This window comes from Suncus etruscus, chromosome 2, assembly GCF_024139225.1.
Source record: "Suncus etruscus isolate mSunEtr1 chromosome 2, mSunEtr1.pri.cur, whole genome shotgun sequence".
NCBI classification, from domain to species: Eukaryota; Metazoa; Chordata; class Mammalia; order Eulipotyphla; family Soricidae; genus Suncus; species Suncus etruscus.
Genome location: NC_064849.1, coordinates 116,719,716 through 116,730,114, shown reverse-complemented (window position 1 = coordinate 116,730,114; position 10,399 = coordinate 116,719,716). Strand labels below are relative to the sequence as shown.

At 36.1% G+C, this 10,399-nt stretch overlaps 1 non-coding gene across 1 annotated transcript; it reads left to right on the top strand.

Moving 5' to 3' along the window:
• The first annotated feature begins 8,591 nt into the window (after positions 1–8,591).
• Positions 8,592–8,724, top strand: LOC126002471 (small nucleolar RNA SNORA13). The gene has a single exon (XR_007493169.1). It is a non-coding gene; the product is annotated as a small nucleolar RNA SNORA13 (small nucleolar RNA).
• The last annotated feature ends 1,675 nt before the right edge of the window (positions 8,725–10,399 follow it).

Genomic DNA, 10,399 nt, shown 5'->3' with positions numbered 1-10,399 from the left:
TGTCAGTGATTTTTTTTTCTTGTTTGTTTTGTTGCCACCACAGTTCTTCTCAGGATATACTCCTCATTCAGGACTCAGGAATCTCACTACAGGATGCTGGTGATCAAAATCAGGTTGTCCACATGCAAAAAAAGATATTCAATCTCAGGATTTACTCCTCATTCAGGACTCAGGAATCTCACTATAGGATGCTGGTGATCAAAATCAGGTTGTCCACATGCAAAAAAAGATATTGTTCCGGCCCCAAATCAGTGATTTTCAAATATATACAACATATTACTTTAAAAATATTAGAAAAAAATGCAGGTGACCAAGTCCCTTTCCTTGTCTCAATAGGCTTGGAATATGGCCTGAATGGAGCAAGTAAACACGCATGTGTATAGGTGTGAATTTATTCTTTGTGTAAATTCAGGAATATGCACTGATATAAATGGTGCCTATTATGAAAAAACATGGTGTTAGGGTAGATAGAGTAAAACTATAAAATTATAGAAACTAAATTCTGAGTAAGTATAAGATATTTTGCACATGAAATATCCAGAAGGTATTATAGATGAATTTGTGGTAAAATATTTAATTTCAAATTTATCTTGTTATTTACTTTGTTAGTACTTGGCATAGATATTTGTGTTATATTTTCTCTACCTTAATGAAAATAAAACTCTCTGATTGGATGATAAATGCCTGCTTTATTTATGTGCCCTTAAAAATAAAAGAAAAAAACAATCCATGACATTTGATATGCTATGATAACCTATGTCTGCTATATTATAGTCAAGTTATAATAATTGCTAGTTTGGTTTTTGCATGAAGAAATAATTGGTATTTGTAAGTATAATACATTTTAATATTATTTTTTTTTGCCTTATAAAAAGAGATTGAGTTGCACTTTCCTTGCATTTGTAAAGACAATGAAATGCATTTTAAATAAACAAATAAACAAGTGGATGTTTCTTTCACCATGATATTTTCACAAGGGTTAGATGGAAGCATTTTCTTCTGAATTATGACTTAAAGCCAAAGGTTTAAACAGAGATATTATCTTGGATGATTTTTATAAAGTTTTTTATCATAGACTCAATAATTCAGGTGGGCCTTCTGCATAAACCCTCTGGTTTTAACTACTGAAATTAGCATCATCTATGTATACTTACTACATAATTCATGTCAAGGAAAGAAACATTTGAGAAAAAAGCTGAGGACAGATGTGAAAGAACAAGAGATGATGAACATAATTATAAAAATCTCATCTGAGAAGCAAAATGTGTTTTCAGAATCAAAGTCAAATGGCATCTATGTTATTGTGCTGCTTTTATTTTAAATGTACTGAATACCTCTTTTGATAAGTCAACTCAAATGTAATAGGAATTTAAATTTAAAAGTTTTAATTATTAAATGTTGGCTTTGATTGTTTCTCTTTACTCACTAAGGCAAAGTCTACAGAGAAAAATATCACAAATTAACATAACATTACATCTAAATTAAAATGTTGACATTTCCATGATCTTAAAAACGTGCAAAAGAGCTATAAAATTACTTTTTTCTAATGGATTCTCTATGGATTTTTATATTTAATAATCACAGAAAGAAACAAACTTTGAAAATAGGCAGATGACCTTGGTTTTGAATGTAGCCTTTCTGCTTAGCATTTTTGTGACATTTGAAAGGTAATCAATCTCTCTGAGAGTTAACTTACTTGCTAATTAAATGGGAGAAACTGTACAATATTTGCTTTTTTTGAATTAGAATAATCAATAAAGCATGTAAAATACATAGAACTCTACCTGGTCCATGTAAAGATGAAATAATCTCCATTACACTTCCTATGCTATTAGATACTGTTTGCTATCTTTCCTAAAAGTATTTAAAATCCTGCTCCTGGTCTTCATCTTAAGTAGTCATCTCTAGGTGACTTTCTGAGACACAGTGTGGTTCCATCAATAATAGCTCAGATGCTTTAAGAGTCTTGATATTTTAAATTAGGTAGAATAGACTGACTTCCATAAATGTATGACTCCAATATAGTGGTGTGGTTTTTTTGTTTTGTTTTGTTTTGTTTTACAAATTATCACTCCCATCAGCAACACAAGTTTGTGGCAGAGAAGAATTCATTGATTATATAATAAAATACCCAAAATTTGTCTAGATCAATGGTCAGCAAGCTGCGGCTCGTGAGTCACATGCAGCTCCTTACACTTTTTAATGGGGCTCTTCTGTGTGTCGGGCAGCAGCTCCAGGAGTCAGGTCTCTGCTCCTAGCCTCTGTAAGTGAGTGCCTTGTGTGCAGCCCCTGTGGCTGGCTCCAATTAGGTCATGTGTTATGGGGGGGGCGTGACTTTCTGTGTGGCGCTGCGGTGTTGAGGCAGCATCCTCTCTCTGCTGCCCTCGGTTTTAAAAATGTGGCTCTCAAAATAAATTTCAATCGTGGTTTTGGTGAGATTTGGCTCAATTGAAAAAAAAGGTTGCCCACTGGTCTAGATAATTCAAAAGCAATATATGATTAATGAGTCTTAAGATTACAAGCTTATTTTTTCTAGTATTTTGAGAAGAATACAGAAAAGAGTGTTTTTGCCTAATTACAATTCATCTGTAGCTTAATAATATAGTTCTGGATGCTTGAAACAATGCCTCTACAACTCTTTGTTGTTGTTGTTTTTTGCCAGCCCCAGGTAAAATCTGCTTTTATACCAAGTCCTTTTTTTTTTTTATTAAAATCAATATTTTGTGTATAATAGTGTTTATGTTTTGCATGCGATACACTACAAAATGCTCATATTTAGGATACTAATGCACCATATTCACCTCCAAAGTGTCACTGGCCCTCTACTACTACTTCTCAATTCCTCATCAATCTCTCCCTCTTTATTTCTTATGACTGCTCCTCCTTTAGATAATTTCAATACTATTGAAATAGAATTCTGTTTAGATAAATTCAATCCATTGGTGGAAATAAAAGAATGGGACAGAACTAAATATTCAAGCCAAAGTCAACAACTATGGAAACAAAAGATCCAAGCTAACAATTTAAACTTTAAATGAGCCTGTTATACTGGTAGGCTGGGATTCAAAGGGTGGTGGTATGGGATACACTCTAGGAACGTGATGAAGGGAGATTGACATTGGTGGTGGGATTAACCCTAATTCATTGTATGTCTAAAATCCATCTTTGAAGGACCTTGTAAATAATAATGGTCTCAATAAAATAAAATTTAAAAAAGTATATAAGGACAGGGATTCTCATTTCTTAATTATGAAAGAATATATATATTAGGAAGAACTCACACTTCTTAAAGTTTACATACCTAATAAGGAACCATAAAAATACTTCTAAAAATACCACTAATAGATGAGTAGCAAGATATTGAGAACAAAGCAATAGTAATTGGAAACTTCAGTATTACCTTATCACCCCATAAAAATAAACTAAAACTCAATAAGTAAACACTGACTTTAGAGGAAGATATATCATCCATATGTATAATAATAAGGAACAAAGCAGAAGAGATGCTGGCCAATGAGAACAAATCTTCAGCATAAATTTTAACAAATCTTAACCACAGTTGATGTGGTCTGGATGATCCTTCTAACCACATTGCCTGAGAAACATTCCATTCTCAGGCCTTTGGACTTAATAGCTGTTCTGGTTGGTTATCAGAGAATTTCTAGGAGGAGGTCACCAGGCTTCCTAAACACTGATGAACTCCTTACCCACACCCCTGCTATAAATTCAGATGATCTTTTGTAATTTAGTGTATATTGCATATATATATAATTAGGGTTAAATATTTTTGATTAATTGATTGCTAAATTATTCTATGATCTCTTGTTATACTTTGTAGTCTGAACTCTATTTTGTCTTGTATAAATATAGTCTACCCAGTCTTTTTCAGGTTACCATTTGCCTGTATGTATTGCTTTGAGACTATTTTATCATGTTATTTCAAGTCTCTTGGAAGATGTTGATCATTGTTTTTTCTTCCTATTTATACTGCTAATCTGTGCCTAATAGTTAAATATAGTCAATTAACATTAAACAATATTATGGAAATAAGAGATTTTTAGTAATATCTTAAATAATTACAATTATTTTATTTATTTATTTTAATTTAGTCATGTTGAATTTACAAAGTTACTTATGATTGGGTTTCAGGCATGCAATGTTTCAACATGCAATGTTTCAACACTAATCCCTTCACCCATGTCCTTCACTTCTTTCCACCAATGTCTCTTTGCCCATTTGTCTCCCACCCATCAATCTGCTTCTATGAGAGGCACATTTTTCATTTTTTGCAATGTAATTTACTGTACTGTTGCTGAAAGAGTGTTGCAGCACCACCTCTACCTTCTGGTTCTAACTTTCCTTCAACATAGATGTTACCCCCTCCTTATTTTATTCCCTAATAAAATGTTTCTACTGAATACCAGTTCTCATTTTTATAGTGTCTATTGTCTTTGGGTATTTGGTTTTTTTTTACCATTATGTTTCTATATATCCCATATACGAGAGATCATTCTGTGTCAATCTCTCCCTCACACACACACACACACACACACACACACACACACACACACACTCTCTCTCTCTCTCTCTCTATCTATCTATCTATCTCTGTCTCTTTCTCTCTCTCTCTCTCTCTCTCTCTCTCTCTCTCTGACTAATTTCACTCAACATGAAACTTGCCAGATCCTTCTTTCAAGTTGTAATATTTTATCATTTTCAAGTTGTAATATTTTATCATTTCTTGTGGCCATTTAATATTCTATTGTACATATGTACCATAGTTTCTTTATTCAGTCATTTATTCTTGGACACTTGGGTTGTTTCCAGATTTTAGCTATTGTAATTGTGCTGCAAAGAACATATGGGTGGAAATGTCTTCCTCATTTTGTTTTTGGGTTCTTGATATATATTATAAGAAGTGAGGTTGATGGAACTTCTGGATTCCAGCACAATTAAGGATCCAAACTCCTCTGTGGGAGCCGGAAGCTTCAGCAGGCAACACCGGGAACGGCATGGCTCCATGCTGTAGGCTTTTTGTCCAAGCTTAGGGGAAGATGTAGCCTCCAGCTGCCCCCACAACCTTCTCTCTCCATCCTCCTGGCTGCCTGCCCAGGGTGTCAACAAGGTAGGTTCCGGCAAGCAGTTTAGAGGGGACCCCAACCTCCCCCTCCCCCACCCTGCACCAGAGAGGTGGATTGGCGGAGGGGACTGGTGAACTTCCCTTCCCACTAATCCCCATTCTTAAATCATGCGGGTATTGCCCCTGCGCATAAAATTTATGTAGATTTATAGGATATCATATAGTTTAATCCACTTTGCATTGTACAGAATAGTTAAATAGAATATCATAGCGGTTCATCTATGTTTACAATATACAGAATGTTTATGTTGTATTATTCCCTTCCCCCATTGGCTCACCACCTTACAGGCTCATTTCTAGTCCTTTACTCTCACCCTCACTGTCTGTTACCCCATATGTAATCATTCTTCACTCCTTATGAAGCAGATTATTATCCTCTCTCATGCTAACAGCCAGTCAGCTCCCAAAATAAAAAAAATAGACTCTCAGTCTGAGAAGAAACCAAAACTCTGTTCCTATTAATCTAATATCAATGGACTCCTCTCCTCCAAGTCCCTTCACTGGGTACCTGTTCTTGCTACCATAATCAGTTTCCAAGATGCTCCCACTCAAAGACATTTCCTGATACAGGAATGCTGGGAGTTGTTTACAGACTCCAGATGGCCAAATAGCAGATCAAAGTGGTGTCCCGGAAACAACACCCTTCCCACCCCCCCCAACTATTTCTAAAACATAAAAGGAACATGTGTATCTCCTTTGTATATCTCAGATATATTCCCTTAACATCTATAACTCTCTCTCTTTTTTTTTTTTTTGGTCACACCCGGCAGTGCTCAGAGGTTCCTTCTGGCTCTATGCTCAGAAATCGTTCCTAGCAGGCTCAGGGGACCATATGGAGTGCCAGGATTTGAACCATTGACCTTCTGTATGCAAGGCAAATGCCTTACCTCCATGCTATCTCTCAGGCCCCTTTAACTGTTTTTTTAATATCCTCTTATATAGGGACAATTTTGCCTACCTGTTTTTGTTTGTTTGTTTGCTTTTCCCCCTTTGAGATCTGTTCAATAAGCAATGTTGGTAGAAGAGTATCTCTACATAGAATTCATGTTAGAACCAAGTTCCGGGGAGTGTTGGACTTGATCCCTCAGCCCCCATATGCTTGTGGCATTGTGTTTCTTTTGCATAGGCACCTTAAAATGGGAAAATAATACATATGCAAAAAGTTCTTATCTAATAGAGATGGGAACACAAATTTTGTAATGCAGTTAGGCCTTATACCTTGAACATTGGCATAATGATTTGGCCTCAGAAGAATGGGCATTACCCATAAACCCCTGAACAATAGATACCATCTATGGAAACAACCACAATTGTCTATAACATTCCCACGATGCAAACCTCTACCAGGGAAGACCATACCACTGCTCTGGCATTGACTCACTCCAAAGAGTGCTCTTAACACCCAGACTACATAGCAACAACCTGCTTGGAGGGCAGGTCTCTCCTCATCTAATGGTGAGGTGAAACTAGAGGATGCTCCACATCAGCCTGACTTCAATGAAGGAAATGCACAGAATTCAGAATCTTTAAATCAGGACTCTAACACCAACAATAGCTAGAGTTTGAAAAAGTTTCACTGGGACTATGGAAAATGACTCAGGGATTGGACAGAGTGGTTTGCCTGGAGCCCAGAGTCAGGCTTATGCCAATAAACTTCTGGGGTGAGGTCTTCTTGTAATCAGACCAAGGATTTTTTTCTGTTTTCCCCATATTTTGTTGGACCTATCTATGCAAACAATAGATATCGACACTTTCACACCTTTATTACTGTATTTTTTTAACACTTACCCTTTAAGAAAGAAAAAAAAACTGCTTATTGAACTTAAAACAAAAAACAACTGTAGTAGAATGCCTGTCTCGAATACAAGCAGGGAATGGGAAAGAGGGAACATTGGGGGTGAGAATGTTGCATTGGTGAAGGGGGGGGGTTTCTGTTTGTGACTGAAACCCAACTATAATCATGTTTGTAATCATGATGCTTAAATAAACAAAATTTAATAATAAAAAATAATAATAAAAGTGAGGGTGATGGAGAAAATGAAGGTTAAGTTTAATATTCTTTTTGGAATGTTCATAGTGTTTTTCAGAAAAGGTGGACCAGTTGACATTTCCAACAGCAGAAAATGAGAGCCTCCCTCTTCCTTGGGACAGCCATATCAGCACTAGTTTATTGTTGCTTTTATTTTATGATGTGTACTGGTCTCTATATGGTAAGATGTTATCATATGGTTTTGATTTCCATTTTCTTGATGTCTAATGGTGCTTCTTAGCCTTCAAATCAGCAATTGCTCCTTGTTCTTCAGTGGAGAAACTCTGGGAAGTGGCGCCTGGTTTCTCCAGTCAGCACTCTCAGTGGGATCACATATAGAATTTTGTTTTTTATTCAGTTTTGATGCAATTTTTTCTGGGGCATAGAAAATCCACTCATCTAGCTTCTTTTTCTATCATCTTGGCCCCACATTTTGCCAAAACTATTGATGACATACATATACAGAGTGCATTAAGGACAATGTGTGCTAGTTTACAGCTACTGAAAATATAATTTTGTTTTACATTTTCTTTTTTGTTTGTTTGTTTTTAGGCCAAACCCGGTGACGCTCAGGGGTTACTCCTGGCTATGCACTCAGAAATCTCTCCTGGCTTGGAGGACCATATGGGATGCTGGGGGATCGAACCATCCTAGGCTAGTGCGGGCAAGGCCCCTGTTTTACATTTTCAAATGTCACATCTAATGTTTTCATCACTGTACTTCAAATATACATTGACAAAGTGACCAGTCAGTGTGCAATGATAATTGACCAACCTCAGATTGTAACTCACACCAGTGTCTTCTTGGGCTCTTTTGATACTAAACATGTTTCTCATTCAAGTGAATTGAAATGCTTCAGTTTAGTTGATTATCAAGAGCCTCATTAAAAATAAAAAACACCAAAGATACTGCACCATCTTTGTTTATTAACTCAATCTTTGTTTCTTTCACTGAAAATACTTTATTGAAGTTGAAATTTCCAAACATAACTTATTAATGGTCTTCAATTTCAGTTCAGATCAATCAAGATGAAAATACTCTGCTAACTACAGATAACAATAACTTTACTAGTTAATTGTCCGTAACACACACCAAGGTTTTATCCTAGGCTCCAGGGGTCTCAAACTCGCGGCCCACAGGCCGAAAACGGCCCTCTGTACAACATTTTGTGGCCCTGCCCTAGAGAAATCTTTTTTTGTTTTGTTTTGTTTTAGTTGTTTGGGTCACACCCCCCAATGTTCAAGGCTTACTACTGACATTGCACTCAAGGATCACTCCGACTTTGCCTCCCGCGGCCCCCAGGTAAATTGAATTTGAGACCCCTGATTGAGTTATTTCAAGACGATTCATTAATATTCCTTTACAAGTGAAAAACAATCTTCAATTTTCTTGTATTTTTATTTTTAATATAAAAATTGTCGCCGCCTCTGTGTTGCCCATCTGCCTTGCAACTGGCAGACGAGGTGTCAATTGAGGCAGATAGAAAAGCCCTGGGCAGGTCCGCCTGCCTGAGGCTCTCCGGAGGCCTCGGGCTGGGAACTTCCCCGGAACAGGCATCAAAAAAAAAAAAAAAAAAATTTGGAATGAACATTCAAGTCCCAAGTTGTCTTTACATTGAACTTAAAAACATTCATATCCGGCTGGAGCAATAGCTTAAAACTTAAAAATATTCATATCAGGCTGGAGCAATAGCTCAGTGGTAAGGCGTTTGCCAACCCAGGATGGACCCCAGTTTGATTCCCGGCATCCCATATCCCCATATTCCAAGCCTGCTAGGAGTGACTTCTGAGTGCAGAGCCCGGAGTAGCCCCTGAGCTCTGCTGGGTGTGACCCAAAATAGATAGATAGATAGATAGATAGATAGATAGATAGATAGATAGATAGATAGATAGATAGATAGATAGATAGATAGATAATGATAGACAGACAAACATACATATAATCATCAGCATGTGGAGATAAGCAAGCCGAGTTGTGTAACTCTAGGAGGTAGAGGCCTTCAATTTGAAAAGATAATTTTTTGTTGTTGTTTTTTGTTTTGGGGTCACACCCAGCAGTGCTCAGGGGTTACTCCTAGCTCTGCACTCAGTAGTCGCTCCTGGCATAGGGGACCATATGGGATGCTAGGATTCGAGCCACTCTCTGTTTGAATCAGCTGCATGCAAGACAAATGCCCTACCATCGTGCTATCTCTCCTGCCCCTGAAAAGATAATTTTTAATAAAATATATTTATTTAAATATTCAAGCCTAGTTATTTTGAAATAAAACATGAGCTAAAGTGAACTTTAGGAACTGAGATTTATTTAGCAGAGATATGACTCATTTTTAATTGTTAAAGAAAAAAGTTTTAATGCATTAATTTGCCAAAATCTCACAGGGATCTATCTCTCAAGTGTAAGTGAAAGTAAGCTTTAGATTGTGCATTTTTCAGAAGCAATCTCAGCAAATATATTTGAAATAATATGGAATGAAACGAGATCTTATTGATATCAAATAGTAATTTGGTGATTAAACAAATATGGCATTTTCTGAAATACTTTAATTATCTTGCTCTATCAAAAAGTATATCTTTGAATATATCAGAGGAGTCCTCTTTGAACTATAGATAGGAAATTTCCTAGAGTGATACTAAAATAAAGTTCCCTACTTATATTCAAGGTTTGCTAAGGAAACTATATAGAATTATAGCCTGGGAAATGAAAACTATGAGCTTGGTAAGATTTGGTAAGATTGTTTATATATTGATTTCATGATATTACTGTTAATAGTTTGTATTAATAATATCAAACTGATTTTTTTACTTTATATGTAAACTTCCAAAACACCTATATCATAGGGGTTAGGAATCATAATAGATAGCCAAGAAAATTGAAAGGCTGAGTGAAGAAAAGTAGTAGAACAAGATTTAAAACCTTGAGAGTTGTCTCTGATGGGATTTCTCCTTCTATCTTGTTAGTCTTTCTCAATATTTTATATGTTATTATATATAATAATGTGACCTCTAGTGATCTACATTAATTGAAAACATTTTGATGACTATTTTTCTCTGTGATCTCAATAGTATCTAGATCGGGAGCAGTCAACAGTTTCCTTGATGAGTAGAGCAGAGATTAACAGAATGTACAGTGTTTGAAGTCCTCTAGCCTTGAGAAAAGCCTGGAAGGAGGCAAGAGATAATCAGAAGGGATATGGAATTGTCTCCCTCATATGTGATATAAACTATATTATG